The 18,918-nt window shown below is 49.9% G+C and overlaps 1 protein-coding gene across 5 annotated transcripts in view; it reads left to right on the top strand.

The window, feature by feature from the left end:
* Positions 1–18,918, top strand: part of PHACTR3 (phosphatase and actin regulator 3) — a 272,059-nt gene that overhangs the window by 95,001 nt on the left and 158,140 nt on the right. Inside the window, exon 1 of one of the 5 annotated variants that reach the window (XM_003277519.2) lies at positions 6,171–6,269. The exons of the other annotated variants lie outside the window; for them this stretch is intronic. The gene's annotated coding sequence lies outside the window, so the exon portion shown is untranslated. Of the gene's footprint in view, positions 1–6,170; positions 6,270–18,918 lie in introns of those variants that run through there. 5 annotated transcript variants of the gene reach the window in all.

Genomic DNA, 18,918 nt, shown 5'->3' with positions numbered 1-18,918 from the left:
TCAGATGTGGGCACTGGGAAGATGTCTCTCTGGGGAGGGCAGTGAGTGCAGAGCCATGGATTTCACTGGTCTGGGTCAAGTTCAGAAATGAGTGGACTGTGATGAACCTCTGAAGACCTGGAGATGGGGCCACCTTTTGAGGCAGAAACCTCTCTTTTGTCCTGTGAGAAGTCTGGCTTGGCCTCACAGGGTGCAGTCATCCCCTGCCCTGGACAAGCTCATGTGAATGGCCAGAGTGTGGACACACATCCACCAACCTGCGTTCTCAATTACGTGGAAGCCTCCATGTTCTCTCTACATTTGACCTTCTCTGGAGGGTAAATGAGGACAGGCATCTGCTGGGGGGCAGGCACTTTTACTGTTTGCATCCTGGAAGGTCCGGGAAGACCCCAGGCTTTTCTGTTGTTAAGGTGTCCTAGAGGGAGCATTCAAGCTTGTGTTTGTTGGGCCTGTGACAGCACGTGGTGCTTGTGTTTACAGCCTGCTCCATGTTCCATCTTCTACTGCACTTGGCTATTTACAGGTCCATAGACCCAGATGGTTCTGTGGTTTCTGTCTCCAGAACGCCTCCCCAGTCCAGCACTTATTCCCACTCTCGCTGCCATCTCCTAGGCGTTGCTCACCAGCACCTTAAATGTTCTTACCACTTCTCCTCTGCAATCTCATACTTTCTGCTCCCAGACCAAGGGCTAGAGGCATGCTTTCCGTGCTCATGTGCACATGCTTTCTCAGCAACCTTGTGAGGCTGCCCCACCCCCTCCACAGCTCCCCGCTGGTCCAATGGGAGAGAGCATTTTGTTTCAGAGAGAGCCATGTGGTTCTCCTTCTGTTTATTCTGAGCTTTTTTTTTCTTCATTTAGCATCAATTCCCTTCATGGAAAATCACAGAAGCCAACTGAAGGGGGATTTCCAGAATATTTGGCCTTCCTTGGGCCTTGGTGAAGTGGCTTCCTTGGCCTGGGCAAGTGGGGCTGTGGCCATCTGTACATTCACGAGAAGGCTAGGGGTGCGGTTCCATGCTGGGTGAGCCTCCTCTCTCCTTGCCGGGGAAGGGCGAGAGTAAGAGTTGGTTTCTCCAAAGCGATGGCGCATTCTTTCTCTTATGGGTCTGGCTTGGAAGCCACAGAGTTCAAAGGCAGTGCTGGGAGGTGGCTTAGCCCTCCTCTGCTTTAGTTGGTGGAAAGGAGAGGTAGAAACCTGAGGTCAAAAACAGGTGGCCCGTGGGCCTAGGTCAGCCTGCAGACTTGGTTGGTTTGAACACAGTGTTTGTGTGTTTCATTGAACCAACATTTAAAAGTAGGGAGATTTCACACCAATATCTGGATTTTCTTTCTGGCTTGGCTTGAAAAACTCAGAGCTTGGGTACTGCTGGCTATTGCCTGGCTGGAAGGTTCCTGAGGACGGAATTGTCCAGCTGTGATATTGGCTGTCTCCGAGGCCTGCACCATGCCTGGTAGATGAAGCCCATCCACTTAATGAAGGAACGGACTGGCCATGGCTCTTGTCAGGCTGCGTGGCTGCTGCCCACTTTAGGCAGGACCTGCCTTCTCCAGTTAGGCCAAGCCCCTGACCACCTACGTGGAGAATTCACACCTGGTTCACCTCACCTACTTACCTGTGTATCCAGCCTGGCCTCTCTAGGACATCTGCGTCTGGTCCTTGGGAGCAACCGTAGGCATGAGGAATGTGCTGAAAGGGATCCTCCTTTATTCTGAAATGTGGCCCATCAGGCTGCAGCTAGAGATTCTGCCCTAAGGAAGTCTGGAGTCCCCTGGCTGTAACCACAGCTTTCAGAAGCGGTTCTCAAATGTGGGCAGTTTGGGCACCATCTGGAGACATTTTCGGTTGTCGCCGCTGGGAGGCATGGTGCCACTGGCATCTCATGGGCAGAGGCCAGGATGCTGCTAAGCACCCCACAGTGCCCAGGACGGCCCCCGCCACAGAGCATCACTTAGCTTCAAATGTCAGCATTGCTGAGGCTGAGGATCTCTGCGCTGGAGTCACAGTGCCCTGAGTCCCTGTCCCAACGCTGCACTTGCCCTTGACCTTCCTGCCTCCCTAAACCTCAGTTTCCCATCTGTAAAGTGGAGTGATCCTCACATGCACCTCTCTCAGCTAGATGGGGAGGAAACGCCATGGCCTGCACGTAGAATCACACTCAGTGGTCAGGGTTGCAGCTCTGATGTTTGGGGAGGCCCTAGCCATGGGGGCTAAGATCTGGGCTGTGGAATCCACCTGTGTGACTATGGGTGGGTCATATGCCCTCCTGAGCCTCAGATTCCTCATCTGGGCATCAAGAGAGGAATAGGGCAGCCTCTAAGGCTGTGAGGATCAAGTGGTTTAATGTCTGCACTCGGCACATGGAACCTGATAAACTCGCATGGGCAGGTGCCATCCTGCCTCAGCAGTGTGGTTCTGGGGTCTCCTGAGACACCACTGTGTGCCTGACATCCAGCTCGCGGCCTCCTTCCCTCCACCATCTCCCTCCTCGTCCACGAGTCCAGTTAATCCTCCCCCTTGACCCCACACACCCCAGCAAAGTTTTAGGAAGTTGCCTGTGGTTGCCCTTTGGTGCATGGACTCCAGGGTGGCTCCTGTGGAGGTGGGAAGACCCTTGGGGGCTTCCAGGCAGGAGAGGTGAGTGGGGCTTGGCCTAGGCTGCAGTGGTGGGGTTGGTGAGGAGGGGAGGAATTGGAGAGAGGCCCTGGACATAGAGCCCAGAGGAGTTGCCTGCAGGTTGGATGTGTCTGTTATGGTGAGCTGCAAGCAATCTGAGGGCCGGAGGGTACCTCCATCTCCCTCAGCGTCTCTCTAGTGCGTGAGGCTGTGTAGTTTGTGGATTTGAATAGACTTGGAGCTTTTGGGGCATCTTCCTGGGACAACCCCAATTTATTTGGCATCTTCTCAGAGTTTATCTGTGGGTGTAGCAGGAATGACCCCAGGCTGGGTTCAGCCCTCTCTTCCTGGCTGAGCCTCTTTGGGTCTCAGTCTGCTCATCTGTAGAATGGGAATAGAATCCTTCACTCTATGGCCTGTTGTTTTAAGTTTTCAGTAAGACCTGGTATTGGAAGCCCCCATCAAAGTGAGGAGCTCATGAAGCGCAGGCGTTGGGCACCAGACGCAGGGTCTCTTCCCGATGGCCGAGCGGTGTGGTGCTAAGCGGGGTGTCTGCAGTTCGCCCCGTCCGGGTCAGCAGCACGACAAGGGGCAGGCCTTGGATTCTCTTAGACCTGCTTACAGCCTGGCCTTCTGGGGCCCTGAATATGGCCAGTGCTCAGGCGGTTGGGAGCTGGCTGGCGGCACCGGGGGCTCCCAAACACAAGGGAAGACAGGCAGCTGGGATGGTGACCCTGGGGACCCTGCTATCCTGTGGAGGCCCCAGGATTCTGACTTGTACCTGGGCTTGCTTGGTGCTGTTGGGACTGTCTCTGGGCTGGGACAGTGAGCTCTTGGATGGGCCCTTGGATGTCAGTGCCTCAGAGCTGCAGAAGGTCAGAGCCAGGCCTGGGGTGGACCAAGTGGTCTCTACACCCCTTCCAACTGTGTCTGAACTGGGTAGTTTTGTGCAGCTCAGTCTGCCTCTCTGAGCCTTGGTTTCCTCACCTGACCTGCACGGTGGAATAGGAGAAGAGCCTGACAGGAGGCCAGATCGAGCTGGTAGGGCTTCAGTGCAGCCCCTGGCAGAGCAGCCCCGAAGCTTGGGAAGGCCAGGAAATCCCGAGCTGGTCTCCAGACCTGCCTGCCCCAGGAGTCGAGCTTCTGACAAAATTCAGCTGAGATTTTGGTTTTTTGTGCTCTGTACCCTGACGAGGGGCAGGAATCGGGAGCCAGCCTCAGCTGTCAATGTCCTGGGCTGGCTCCCTCCCACCTCCAGCTTAAAGGTGTCATTATCAAGGGCTAGACCTCTTCTAACAGGTGGAAACAACTTGTCAAGACAGTCTGTGGCTGCTGCGTTTAGAGACCCAGAGACCCTGAGACCCTAAATGTGGACTAATGCCCCCAGAATGTTCAGGATTAATGTGCTGCCCCAGGCAGTGCTGGGGCAGGGGGCATGGCTCTGACTCCTGCCCTCAAGTTTGCCCCACTCTGCCCTCTTCCCCTTCTCCTGTGCCCCCTTCTTCTATTCCTTCTCCTTCTCCTGTTCCTTCCCCTTCTCCTGTTCCTTCCCCTTCTCCGTTCCTTCTCCTTCTCCTGTCCCCCATTTCTCCTGTTCCTTCCCTTTCTCCTGTTCCCCCTTGTTCTTGTTCCCCTTCTCCTGTCCCCCCTTCTTCTGTCTCCCCTTCTGTTCCGACCTTCTCCTGTCCCCCCCTTCTCCTGTTCTCCTTTCTCCTGTTCCCCACTTCTCCTCTTCCCACCTTCTCCTGTTCCTGCCTTCTCCTGTCCCCGCTTCTCCTGTTCCCCCTTTTCCTGTTCCCTCCTTCTCTGGTTCCCTCCTTCTGCTGTTCCCCCTCCTTCTGTTTCCCCCTTCTCCTCTTCCTGCCTTCTCCTGTTCCCCTTCTCCTGTCCCCACTTCTCCTGTTCCCTTACTTCTCCTGTTCCCACCTTCTCCTATCCCCCTTTCTACTGTCCCCCCACTTCTCCTGTTCCTCCCCTTCTGATCCCCCCTTCTCCTGTTCCCCCTTCTCCTGTTCCTCCCCCTTCTCCTCCCTGTTCCTCCTCTTCCCCCTGTCTTCCTCCCCTTCCTATTCTTTTCCCTCTTCCCTTCCCCCTCCTCCCCTCCACTTACCCTCTCCCTCCCTGTCCTTCTCCCTCTTCCCAGCTAGTTGTATTGAGGCTGTACCTTGTGATAGGAACTTTGGGTAGCTCTCTTATCTCATGTCACACCATCCCTGGGGAAGGGTACCCCATTGTACAGGTGGGTACACAGAAGAGGAGAGAGATGCCCCCACTACAATGTGCTGGGAGCGGAATTTGGACCTGAGTCCAGCTTCCCCATCCCCTGCAGGAAGGATCTGGGCTCTGGTGGTGTCAGGAGGCAACTGCCTCTTCATAGCAAAGCTTCATTCGTTCAGTTCCTGGCTCTGGGCTACTGCCCCTGTCTCTGAGGGTCAGAGAGGTGAAGTCCCCTGCCTGGGCTCAGATGGTTATGGAGTAGGGGTCCTGGTTCAGACCCACGGCTGTCTTTTTCGCCAGCAGCACTTCTCTCTTTGGGGTGATTTTTCCCCCAGGGGACACTGCAGTGCCTGGAGACATTCTGGTTGTTATAGCTGGGATGGAGGGTGCTTCTGGCCTCTGGCATGTTGCTGTCAGGGATGCAGCTAAACCTCCTACAATGCACAGGACAGCCCCCAACACAGAGAATTGTGTGGTCCCAAATGTCACCGGTGCTGAGGCTGAGAAACCCTACTCCAGGCCCCTCCCCAGCTGACCCTATGTTCCTGCACCTAAGCCAGCAGTAGACACACCTGCAGCGGCAGGTGTTGGGGCCACAGGTGAGCCTAGGTCCTCGACCTCCCCATCTGTCTGCCACCTGGGTCTGGGCCTGGGCCTGGAATAAAAGGTGCACCGGGGTCCCTGGCTTCAGCAGTTTTTGTTTTCAGGTTGCATATCAGACTCCTTCTTGCCTCCTGAGGTCCCTTGGGGCTTGGCTCAGGACTCTGCATGGCCAAGGTCCCCTCTGCCCCAGGTCACCAAGGTCCTTGTGGTAGCAGTGGAAGCAGGGGAAGGAGAAGAGGGACCCTAAGAAAAACTGCAGTCCCACTAGTTCCTGGAACTTGCCTAAGGCCAGGAGAAGCTGCTGCCATTGTGGGTTCTGTATATGGGATTTAGGACTTTGGTTCAGGTGGTTTCTGCCAGGCTCTGGCCAGATGCCAGCCTAGGCAGTGTCCTGGCAGTGCTGAGTGACACATCTCGGGCACAGAGAGGAGCGGGCGCCTGGCCCTGGGCAGGGGGGAAGCTTGCTGGGGGCCAGCACTTGGTTCACTGAGCCGGACCCTCAGACCCTGGGTTGCCCTCCTCACCCCCACCCCCGCCTCAACTCTGCCTCCTGCAACATCTGTATTTAAAAATGTTTATAGATAATAATGGTGTTCAGCCCCAAAATGCAGACAGGAGCTTCCTGACAATTGCAGTGCTGCGCTGGGTTGGAGGTTTTCTCAGGGAGCGCAGCGAGTCCCCAGGAGCAAGTGAGAGTGCCAGGGCTGTGGGGGCTCTTTGCCAATCTTGACCTTTCAGGGAGGTTTGAGAGAAAGACTCCAGAAGCCCGCGGGGAGAGCAGGGGTTCTGGGGAAGATGAAGCCCTTCATCCAGGATCCCTCTGTGACCATAAGGTGAGTTGCTTTGCCCCACGTCTCTGGTGAGGCAGAGGGCAGGGACTCTGTTTAGGGAGCCGGCTTTTTAGAGGCAAAGGGTTTGCAAATTCTAGCAGCAGCAGGGCCCTAAGAGAATGGCTTTTTTTTTTTTTTTTCCTTGAATCGGATGACTGCATTTGGAGTCTGGGGTGAGGGGTGGGGGCTGCCCCTCTTGGAGCCACAGATGGGTCATTTTTATGTATCTAGGGAGTCAGACCAGGATCAGACCTGGGTTTCTGCCACAGAGTCCAGAAAGAGTCACGAAGGTCTTTTGTTTGCATGTGAATGTTATTTTAACCTATTACTTCTGGGCTAAAAATAAAAATTCCCCTCAGATGCCTTTTTGTCTCTAGATTGTAAGATCGTTTCCAGGAAATAATAGATTGTCACTGATGTGCGTTTTGACTGCATGGTGTCCTAGTCTTACGCCAGGTTTTGTAAAAACTCAAAGCAGAGGTTTCCCACAGTGGAGACTGAAGCCTTCATTTAGTGTTAGGAACATGAGCTCCACTATCAGGAGTCATTGTCCTTCCGGGATTTCCACCACTGAACCCTGGGTGGGAGCGCGGAAGTGGGTGAGCGAGAGGGCACGCTTGGCTTTTGTGTGGTTTTACATTTGGTATCATTTGTGGACTTTTGGTTCTGAAAAATGGTTTGCAAGTGAAGTTGGATGTCTGGAATTGGGGCCCAAGAAGGAGACGGAGAAGTGAATTCTAATTCACAGTTAATATGGGTCATGGTTAAGTTCTTGGAAGCAACAGTGGTTTCCAAAGGTGCCTGCTGTGTTTTAAGCTGCAAAGTTTTATTTATTTATTTTTTTTGACCCAGTGGAAAATGGCAATTCAGGATCCCAAGGACTTCAGGAGAGGTTGTCTGAATGCTAAACCCCCTTCCCTGAAATGCTTGCTTTCTTTTTAGAGGACAGGAAATATGGGAAATGAACCATCCTTTTGTGGAGTGTGGTTTGCGTGCTGTTCTTTGAGGAGGAATTATGGAATTATGCGCATGCATAACGATGGTAACTACATACACAATCTAAGAATAACAAATCAGAAAAATCCATGGTGAGGTTCATTCAGAAATAATCAAGAGTATATTGTTTAATTAAGGAGAGGATCAGAGGAACACAGTCCCGGAGCCAGCATTTCGCTTGTCACCTAGGTGCAACTCTCAGCAGAAGTAAGCATTCCCACTAAGATGCTCTGAAAATCTACTGCTGTTCAGTCTCACAACTTTTACCCCACAAGCTGAAATCTTAGGCCAGTATGAAAATGCGTTCTTTCTTCCCCATACATTTTCTTCTGTTCCTGAGCCAAGCCCATAGGTAGCTTGGCAGTTTGCAATTCTCTGTCTACACGGAATAGATACAGATTTTTTTTTCCTGTATGTTTTGGGTGTTAACTCTTTGGTTGCCAAGCTGTCGAGCCCTGAGTCTATATCATACACCTTCAGCCTGTGGCTTACAGGGCTTCAACACATCGTTGTTATATAATGCAGTAGTTTTGCTTGTGGGGTGACTGTTCATATCGCGGATGCTCAGAAAATTCTATTTTTACAGTATAAAATACCACTCTTCGGAGCAGCCTGCTCACTCCTGCCTCCCCGGGAGCCACACGCTTTGCACCGTGGAGTTGTTGGCATGAAGGCACATGACATATGGACGGGAGCGCGTTCCTCCTGTCTAGGGCCTCTCAGGACCCGAGGAATGGCTGGAGGCAGTTTCTCTCCAGTCCTGAGGTTGATGATCCGGAGCTCTTGGTGCTGAGCCTGTGCTGCTATTTTTAGCTTCCTTTCTTCCCTGCATCTTGACATAATTCGACATGTCGCAGCTGAATCTCATCTATTTGCAGAGCTTACCGTGTTTTGTAATCTGTGTTTTGTGGGGCAGAAATAGCCCTTGCTGGAGCATATTATATCATTATTATTCGGGGGGAAAGTTATGATACTATCAATTAACTTTAAAAGATGCAAAACACAATTGATCCTTTGATTTTCTTTCTACTGCTAATTTCCTGGCTGGGAGCACCTGGCGGGTAAGCACTCCTCCTCCTTCTGCTGGACCAGAAGGCAGCAAGCAGTGGTTCTCATATCTTGGGAACCTGTATCAGAAGCACCTGGAGGGGCTGTTACAAAGGCGATTGCAGCCCCACTGGCAGAGTTTCTGAGTTAGCAGGTCTGGGTTGGGTGGGGGGCAAGTAATGTGCATCTCTCACAAGTTCCCAGGTGATGCTGACGCCGGTCCAGCACTACACTTTGAATCACAGATGGAGATCACGGCAGAGGGTTGGTAAATATTTAGGGGGTGGACGATGCCTACATGCAGAGAGCCAATTTAAGAAATATACAGATGGCGGAGCAGGAGATTTTCAGTTGTTGTGTATCCTGTCCACGCGGTTGAAGATGGACTTGATTGAAAAAGAAATTAAAGTTGAAATAAAATTAGCTGACTGAGAGGATGGCTCCTGACAATGTCCAATGCTGTGATGTTATTTAGGGAGGATGAAGCATCACGACTCAGACAACTTACTTTGAGATGGCCAACAGCACACACAGGCATAAATGAAGTGCATGCACATGCACACACACGGAACTCAGCAAAATATTAATTGCGGAAACAATGGGTGTTCATACTACTCTAATTTCATACTATTTCTATTTCTAATACTTTTCTGCATAATACACACCATATTAACATGGTAAACACAATAATAGGGCTTAGGACAGCTTTTCTTGTGTGTGTGTAAATCAAGATCACCCACATGTTCACAGCTGTGTTGCTCTGGGTGGTGCGGGCATCGGTACTGTATTAGTCCATTTTTACATTGCTGATACAGACATACCCAAGGCTGGATAATTTATAAAGAAAAAGAGGCTTAATGGACTCACAGTAAGCCTCTGGGGAGCCCTCACAATAAGGGCAGAAGGTGAAAGGCGTGTCTTACATGGCAGCAGACAAGACAGAATGAGGACCAAGCGAAAGGGGTTTCCCCTTATAAAACCATCAGATCTCATGAGACTTATTCACCACCACAAGAGCAGTATGGGGGAGACTGCCCCCATGATTCAGTTACCTCTTGCCGGGTCCCTCAGCAACACGTGGGAACTATGGGAGCTACAATTCAAGAAGAGATTTGGGTGGAGACACAGCCAAACCGTATCAGGCACGCGCATCGCTTTAGGGAGTTCTCATTTCCTTCCATTCTCCCTGATCCTTTATCTCCTTGTTCTTTCCTCCTTTCCCTTCCCTTCTCTTTCACTCCCTCCTCCCTGGCTTCCCTCTCTTCTGCTCTTCCTCCCTCCCTCCTTCCTTCTTCCTGGCCCCTTCTCCTGTCTTCTGGTGACTCTGGGTCAAAGGACTCTGGTCCAGAAGGGTTCCATGTGTTGTGCTGAACCCCTATTAACCTCAGTAGGGAAGGTACCAGGTTCAAGAGGCCAAAGAAGAGACCTGGAGCCAGCAAACAAGACATGCAGTTTTATTAGGGACTTACATGCAGGGGAGAGAGTCCAGTGGTGGCAGGTTGAAGAGAACTGTCTTAACATATAGAAATGGTCCAATGCTGGCAGGCTGGACAGGAGAACTGCCTCAATGTTCGGAAATGGTCCAGTGGTGGCAGGCTGGACAACATATCCACCTTCTTACAGTCTAGTGGCGGCAGACTGGGCAAGAAAACCACAACTGCAACCGCCTGCAAACATCATGCAGTTTACACAGCATTTTCATTTAGCACCCTCCCCCTAACAACCTCCACCTGGCAACCTTCATGTAACCCAAGCTTGTCCAACCCAAGGCCTGTGGGTCGCATGCAGCCCGGGATGGCTTTGAATGCGGTCCAACACAAATTTGTAAACATTCTTAAAGTGTTATGAGATTTTGTTTTTTAGCTCATCAACTATCACTAATGTTAGTGTATTTTATGTATGGCCCAAGACAATTCTTCTTTTTCTAATGTGGCCCAAGGAAGCCAAAAGATTAGACACCCCTATAGTAACCCAAAACTCGGGGCCTCAATCCCCTGTACAGCCCATGTTCCACAGGACAGGCCGGAGGCTCAGATGTTTATGGTAGATAGGAACAGATCTCTGGGTGGGCCACTCCAGGATTCCCTAGTTTGGAACACACATTCAGGTGCATCTGTCACACAGGGTCATTCTAAGGGTGTGCTTAAAATATTGATGTCAGGTGTGTTTACCCTGCAGGATGCTGTGGCATATGCCCAGGAAAAAGTTGAATCATGCCAGTTATCAGTTTCCCAGGGTTTTCAGGCTGCCACCTTGTTTTTTAAATAAAGTTTTATTGGAACACACTCACACCCATTTACTTACACACTTCTCTAGCTGCTTTCCAGCAGCATAGCTGAGGCAGAGACCATAGATCCACACAACTGAAAATATTTACTTCTGGCCTGTTGCAGAAGAAATTTGCCCATCCTAATTTGTTTCTGTGGGCTGGCTCTCTTGCAGATTCCACACGTACACAGATGTGCACATGTGCATACATACTCATACTAAGGACATGCAGCAAGATGTTAAGGGTTGTGGAGTCTAGAGTACATGTGATTGTTCATTGTACTATTTTTTTCTACATTTTCACGTGTCCAAAAGTTTGTAAAACATTTTGATGACTGTGGCAGTGACCACCCCAGGGTCTCTAAAGGAATGCTACAGGGGTCCAGCCCAGGTTCTCAGTCTTCAACATTTGCCTCACCCACTTGGCAGGTTAATCAAATGGGTAGATGACACAAATCAATAAAAGCATTAACAAAGCCTCCCATATATTCAAGAGCCAAACAGATATCTCAACAGACTGTTAGGGAGGCTGAGTCAACCAGGAGAAGTTTAATGTTCATAAGCTTCAGGTATCCAGCTCAGATTTACAGAGATCTTTGCCCAGGTCCTGCAAGGAGCAGACTTTGATAGGAATCAGGACTCTGGGCCAGGCACAGCAGCTCACTCCTGTAATCTCAGCACTTTGAGAGGCCGTGGAGGGCAGATCACCTGAGGTCGGGAGTTTGAGACCAGCCTGACCAACATGGTGAAACCCTGTCTCTACTAAAAATACAAAATTAGCTGGGAGTGGTGGCACATGCCTTTAAACCCAGCTACTCGGGAGGCTGAGGGAGGAGAATCATCTGAACCAAGGGGGCGGAAGTTGCGGTGAGCGGAGATTGCACCATTGCACTCCAGACTGGGCAATAAGAACGAAACTCCATTTCAAATAAAAAAAAAAAAAAATTGGCTTCTCGGCCAGACGCGGTGGCTCATGCCTGTAATCCCAGCACTTTGGGAGGCCGAGGCAGGTGGATCACTTGAGGCCAGGAGTTCGAGGCCAGCCTGGCCAACGTGACAAAACCCCGTCTCTACTAAAAATACAAAAATTAGCTGGGTGTGTTGGTGGGCACCTGTAGTCCCAGCTACTCGGGAGGCTGAGGCAGGAGAATTGCCCAAACCCAGGAGGCGGAGGTTGCAGTGAGCCAAGATCATGGCACTGCACTCCAGCCTGGGCAACAGAGTGAGACTCTGTCTCAAAAACAAAAACAAACAAACAAAACAAAACAAAAAAAAAAAGAAAGAAATCAGGCCTCTTAACGGAACCAAATTCTACGGGGTCCCTAGAGTGTGTGCAAACTGTTCCAGTCACTGGGACATCAGTATGCAAAGCCTCCTGGAGCTTAAGTGCTAGTGGGAGAGGACAATGAGTGGCACCTATAACCAGTAAGGGATCGTCCTGCATGTTAGTAATAAGTGTTGTGGGAAATGAACAGGAGAAGTAGGGGGAGGTAAGAGAAGGTATAAATGTGGTGGGTGGTAGACAATTGAGTATTACATGGAGTGTCATGATTGGCATCATTATGGAGGTGACATTTGAGCAAAGCCGTGAAGGTGGTGAGGAAGTGAGCCACATGGATATCTGAGGCAAGAGCCTTTGGGGCAAAGAGAACCTTCAGTGAAGACGCCCGGAGTAAGAGCCGGCCTGGTGGGTTCCAGGAACAGGGAGGAGGAGCCCGTGGTGGCTAGAGTCACATGAGAATGCTGGGGAGGGAGACGGGAGAGAAGCAGGGACATTGTAGGGAGGGGCCTCTGCCAGCACTTGGGCTTTTGCTCTGAGTGTGATGGGGGGCGCCATTGGAGGGTTTGAGATTTAATTATGATTCATCAAATAACTTGGGAACAGGCTAGTGTCCAGGGGGGCTGACCAGCCTAGCAGTCATTGCTGCAATCCAGGCGGGAAGTGATGCTAACTGGCCACAGTGAGGGTGTGGACGTGGGCACTTCTAGAAGGTGGAATGATGCAGTTGGCTGAGGGAGCAGATGGGGAAACAGGGACAGTGGAGTTTCAAGGGAGGACTCTCAGGTTCTGTCCTGAGTACCAGAAGGATAGAGCGTTGGTCCTGGCCTATGAGAGGAAGGCCGTGGTGGAGCAGGTTTCAGGGAGAGAGCAGTTCAATTTTGGCTCCAGTGAATTTGGAGCATGTATTTGACATCCGTGCAAAGATGACAAATTGGCAATTGGCTGCACAACTCTGTACTTGGGAGAGAGGTTTGGGCTGAAGCTGTGCATTTGGGAGGCCGCAGCTGAGCAGAAGCTGAATGTGAGCTAATGCGCTCTCTCCCTAACTTAGTCATTTGTCTGCCACCTGTAGTCTAATTTGCCAAATACTTTCTTTTAAACCGGCTCTTTTTTTTTAATTTAAACTCATTTTAAAAGGATATCTATGTTGCATTTTTAAGTAGAAATCCAATATTGCTTACCTTTGATAAAAGGTAACCATAAAATAAAACAATGACAACAAAACAACATTTAGTTCAAGTTAGGCATAGTCTCTCACTAAGGATGTCGAGCCAGAGGGTCCTCTGTATTATCCAAACACAGAGATCAACAAGTGTCAGATGCCAGGGTCGTCACAATACCAAACTAAGACTCTCCTCTTGAAGTTCTTGGAAGATTGGAGGGAAATTGGCAAGAAATTAGCTTCTGTTGCTTTGTCCTGGGTCCATGAATCCCTTAAAGTCCCCTTTTACCCTCTTATGTGCCTCGCCCGTAGGGAGATGCTGAGCTGAGCAGCCGTTATAGTGGGTAAAAGAAGGGAGCTTGGGGTCCAGCTTGACCCTCTGCTAGAGGTTGGGTTTGCTTTAGGACCACGTGTTTTCTGAAAAGCAAACAGCAGTTTGCAAGAACGCAGAGAGGGGCGATGGCTGTTTATTCTAGAACAGACTTGGGGGATGACAACCTTGGAAAGAAATGGTGGGATTTTTCCTGCATGGTTCTAGGGTGTGGCCCTGCAGCCAGCTGGGAAGGATAAAAGGATACAAGTGGGTTGGTTTCACTTCCCTCTGGGCACAGACTTTCTCTCTGAGAATTCTCACTGGGGCTCATATATTTTAAATTAAGTAGTCTGCTCCTGAATCATCTTTCTTTGGAGCTGTTTCTTTTTTCAGTTTATATATTGGGGTCCCTTTTTGACATTATAGGCTTTCCTCAAATGCCTGGTGAGCCAGGATCGACCTTGTTCATTGCAGAATGAAGCCGCAAAGAGCTGGTGTGTGCTTACGGTGTGTTTTAGCTGGTGGGTTTTGTTTCAGGTTGCCCAGGCCTGGAGGTGGCCTTGGTGCAGAGGGTCCTTTGCAGAACCTTCTCTTTGTGGCTGGTCTGGAGACAGGCAAGGATGCTCCTGTACTTTTTGCCTGGAGATGGGAATTGTCCATGTTATCTGCAATCCACCCTAGGCTGATGGTGAGGGAGGGAGTCTGCTGTCATAGGAAGCATGTAAACAGACTCAGGCTTCTCTCAGCACGAGAAGGGATTTTGGATATCTGAGGTCCTTCCTACTGTGGGTTTGCAGTTTCCCTCCACAACCTCACCCACAGGAATCCGGAAGTGTCTGATGCCTTTCCTGGGCTGGCAGCCCCTGGAGAGGCGGATCTGCTGAGCTGTTATGACATCGTGCCCACAACTGTGCAGGCATTTGGGAGATGCTCTGAAAATGCCGGATGAAGGGCTGTGAGGATGAAAGAATCTGCTGCTGAACACACACTGCTGGGCTCCAGGCTACTGAGCCCGACTCATTCCATGGCCCAGCATGTCCCGTGGCTCAGCGCGTCCTGTGGCTCAGCTCTCACTCCTTTGCTTCTGCAGGTCCGTTGGTCTGGCGTGTCCTCCCCACTCTTCCTGAGTTCTCTGAATTTTACTTGTGCCTCCAGGGCCCCCTCTTTCATGAAACCTTAACTCACCACCTCCACCTCTTTCCCCACCTCACCCACCACTGTCCTGCTCTTGGGACTCTGCACCCCCCCTCCTGCTGGGCCCCTGCTTCTGCCCTGCAGTGCTGTGGCCCCCTTCCTGCCCAGCAGCTGGGAAGGCATCCTGAAGTGCATATGAGATCTTGCCCTGTCCCTGCCTCCCATTGCCCCTGGACCACAGCCTCTGAGATCCTGCCTGCCTTCCTCATCTTGTCTTCCATTCCTGGGGAACAGTGGCCACATAGCCAGGTGGCTGGCAACGTGGACTTGGGAGACCCTACCAGCCTGGGTTTGAACCCTGGCTCTACCGCTTGCTTGCTTTGTGACTTGGTTCCTCATTTTCCTCATCTGAAAGACGGTGGTGTTGAAAGGACCTGCCTGGCAGGGTTGTTCTGAAGGTTGAGATATTCAAGCGCTGTGAACGCCACCCAGCACAAGGTTGGTGAATGCTCCAGGAGGGTTCACTGCCGCCATTGCCATTTTCCTGTTGATCCCGGAGTTCCGGCCACTCTGGCCTCTGCTCACGTTGCTGGAACTTGTCAGACCATCTCCCACCTCAAGGTCATTGTCTCTGCCATGCTGTCTCAGGACACTTGTCCCCTGCCTTACCATTCGGTCAGCCCATTATCCTTCGGGCCTCAGGTTGAATGTCACCTGCTGAGAGCAGCCCTCTCTGACCATCCTTTTAGAGTGGCTTCCCCACCTCACATTCCCCATTACAGTCTGGCCTGATTGTATCTGCCAGTGAGTTCTGCTTCCCCCAACCAGAACTTGCCCATCATGAGGGGGCAGCCTTGCCTGTTGTCCCCTGCACTGCATCAACACTGCCTGGACCAGAGGCCCTCGGTAACTGCCAGTTGGCTGAATGAATGTAGGAATGAGGCATGAATAATGCAAAGATGCTGAACCATGACATGAGGGACTGTTTCATTCATGTGGCATGGGGGTGGGCTCCCGTGTGACGGTTTCCCTTCTGAATTTATAAGGTGCCCACCTTAAAGACAGGAATTCAGCTCATATCTTTTAATAGACCCTGCAAGGTATTCAGGTCCTAGGACACAGCATTTTGTTGGTTATTGAATGAGACTGAAGGGGGATGAGAAGAGTGGCCAATAGCATGGAGCTGGGGCCTAACTGCACACATGTGGTCTTGGTCCCTAGTATTTATTAGCCAAGTGTCCTTGGCCAACTTCATTTTATGCCACAATACCTCAGTCTCCTCACCTATACAATGGGAATAATAATAATACTTTTTCTAGAGTTGGAGGAAGGATTAAATGAGTCAGTTACATTTAAAGTCCTGGAACAGTGCCAATGTCCACCATATAGTAATTTCTATGTAAATGTGAGCTGCCATGATGATGGTGATGATGATGGTGATGATTGTGATGATGGTGGTGATTGTGATGATGGTGATGATGATGATGGTGGTGATTGTGATGATGGTGGTGATGATGATGGTGGTGATTGTGATGGTGGTGGTGATAGTGGTGATGATGGTGTTGATGATCATGGTGGTGATGGTGATGATGACGGTGGTGATTGTGATGGTGGTGGTGATAGTGGTGATGATGGTGTTGATGATCATGGTGGTGATGGTGATGATGACAGTGGTGATTGTGATGGTGGTGGTGATTGTGATGATGTTGGTGATGATGACAGTGGTGATTGTGATGGTGGTGGTGATTGTGATGATGTTGGTGATGATGGTGATGATGATGGTGGTGATTGTGATGATGGTGGTGATAGTGGTGATGATGGTGTTGATGATCGTGGTGGTGATGGTGATGATGACGGTGGTGATTGTGATGGTGGTGGTGATTGTGATGATGTTGGTGATGATGGTGATGATGATGGTGGTGATTGTGATGATGGTGGTGATGATGGTGATGATGATCATGGTGGTGATGGTGATGATGATGGTGGTGATTGTGATGGTGGTGGTGATAGTGGTGATGATGGTGTTGATGATCATGGTGGTGATGGTGATGATGACAGTGGTGATTGTGATGGTGGTGGTGATAGTGGTGATGATGGTGCTGATGATGCTGGTGGTGATGGCAATGATGATGGTGGTGGTGAATGTGACGGTGTGATGGTGGTAATGAGGGTGATGTTGTTACCTTGCAGTAGATTTCAAAAAGTGGAATAGAGTGGAATTAAAGAAAACACTACTGAGTTAATAAGAAGAAAGGTAGGGCGCAGGAAGTGTTTGCTAGGAAATGGAAGAGTCCAGCTTATTCCAGTGTCAGTTGAATGCAGCAGACTCATGAACTTTACTGAAACCAAAATTTACCAAAGCTGATGAGAGGATCATGATTTCCCAGAGTGTGGACTGAAGCCTCCAGGAGGTGTCAGAGATGGTTTTGGAGTAGTGCTTTTCACACCCTCTGTAAAATAGGACCCATTTAAAAAATTTCAATCTGTTGCAAACTGATAATTTCATTAATGTGTAGAGAAACATTTTCACACTTCACCCCTAAGAGAAGGTTTGTGGACTGGTACCTGGAACAGTAGCTACAAGCTACTTATCTTGTAGCTGCCAGCAAGAAACACTTTCCAGATGGGCACCGTAGCAGGACACTGTGCTAGGACACGCTTTGAGTAGTGCTGTTTCAGATGAAAATCACATCACATGGGGCTTTGAATTTCACAGAATCCTGTGGTCAGCTGGTTGCTCCCCTGTGAGTTATCTTTCAGTTGTGTGGTTGTATATGGAGGAGAAAGTTGTAGTTTGTGGCTCATGTGTCACTGACTGGTGATGTTGGATGATTTCTCTTTTCTAACAAGCAAAGAGCAGCCTCAGGCACAGAACCCTTGACGGGCATGGGGTCTTGCCAGAATGGAATTACATTGACTTGTTTCCATTGCATTTATTTTGTGGCCACTTAATATTTTTGGATATTGATTCTGATTTTCCTATTAGAGCCAAGATGTAAAGTTTCTTTAATAGATTATTTAGGTGCAAAAAGTGAGTTGCCTTAAAACATAATGTACATTATCATGCAGCTACGTGTGCATATATGACAAAACTCATGAAAGTGGTACAAGACAAATTTGCAGAGAACTCTAGTGGAAGGCAGGATAGAGGAGTGAGAATAGACCAGATGGATGTTTGGGGTCATTTGGGGCCATGTAAGCCCCTCCCCCTTATCCCTGGTGGAACAGCATTAAGGACATCCTCTCTCCTTCATCCCAAACATCTGCTTTATGGGAAACCACAGGACTATATTGTTAGTAGTACTGGGAAAGCCTAGTCGGCTTTATCTTTTGGATTCTGAGAATGTTGTCAGTGATCATGTTTCTCTCTTCACCGGAGTTGCTAGGAGTTCCAGCATCCAATTTCAGTTCCAACCTCCAATCCCTGCAACAGAATCCTACAGTACGTGTTTTGTGTATTGAAGCCATAGAATCATGTATTTTTCCTCCTTATTTTCCCCCTGACCTTTTTTTGATTTTGTCTTTTTTTTTTTCTTAACTGCAGTTACATTTTTGTAAGTGGTGTTACATCATTGTTTGGAACACGGTGGGGGTAATGCATAAATGCTGAATAAATAAATAATGACGAAACTTTTTCCTCAAACTGTGAGATTGGGGCCACTCCATTGTTAGAGTTATTTTAATGTGATCAGGACAAAGAGGCCAAGAGTGCTGTAGGAAGTAAGTTTTGTTCTCGTGGGCTTGGGCTGGGCAATGCTGTGGTTGCTGGGAACGCTAATTTCTGTTATTTGGTGGTGCTCATATCTCAGGCCTCTGTTTAAGAAACAACATAGATTCCTCCAAGGCACATATTTGCATCCTGTGTGGGCCGAGGTGCCTAGCTTCATTCTTTCTCTAGATACCCACACTATCTCATGGGTATTTTTAAATGTGTGTCTTAAGAGCCAACTTCTCTGCTGTGTGCAGGCTTTTCATGATGCCAGGAGAGTTGCCACGTGGATTTGCAGGGGCTGAGGGCAGACACAAGGAACAGGCAGCATCAGCTCAATGGGTGGGACCCACTGTCCTTTCAGCCCTTGGTGGGGCGGCCTTGGAGGAAGGGTCATTCTCCAAGTGGGGCAGAACTCAGTTCCTGGTTGGCCAGAAGGCCAAATGGGCTGTGGGGTAGGTCTGAGGCCAGGTAGTGGGGTGACCCAGAAGCAGGAAGATGGTGTGTCAAACGTAGAGTGAGACAGAGATGGCAGGGACTGGGGAGTTGTTGAGTCCTGTTTTTTCACGCTTGTGTGGGGATCTTGAGAGTTTTGTAGAGGTGCCGCAGGGTCTGCTTGTTGAGGAGCAAACCAAGCTGATCGGGTTACAGGTGCCATCTACTGTCCCCTCCCATCTGATTGATTTGGATACTAGGATGTTGCATGGATTCTCCTGGAGTCCAGACATAGCCAGTGAAACA

This window comes from Nomascus leucogenys, chromosome 13 (assembly GCF_006542625.1).
Source record: "Nomascus leucogenys isolate Asia chromosome 13, Asia_NLE_v1, whole genome shotgun sequence".
Classification (NCBI taxonomy): domain Eukaryota; kingdom Metazoa; phylum Chordata; class Mammalia; order Primates; family Hylobatidae; genus Nomascus; species Nomascus leucogenys.
The sequence above is the reverse complement of the archived record's forward strand: the minus strand, read 5'-3'. Positions and strand labels throughout refer to the sequence as shown.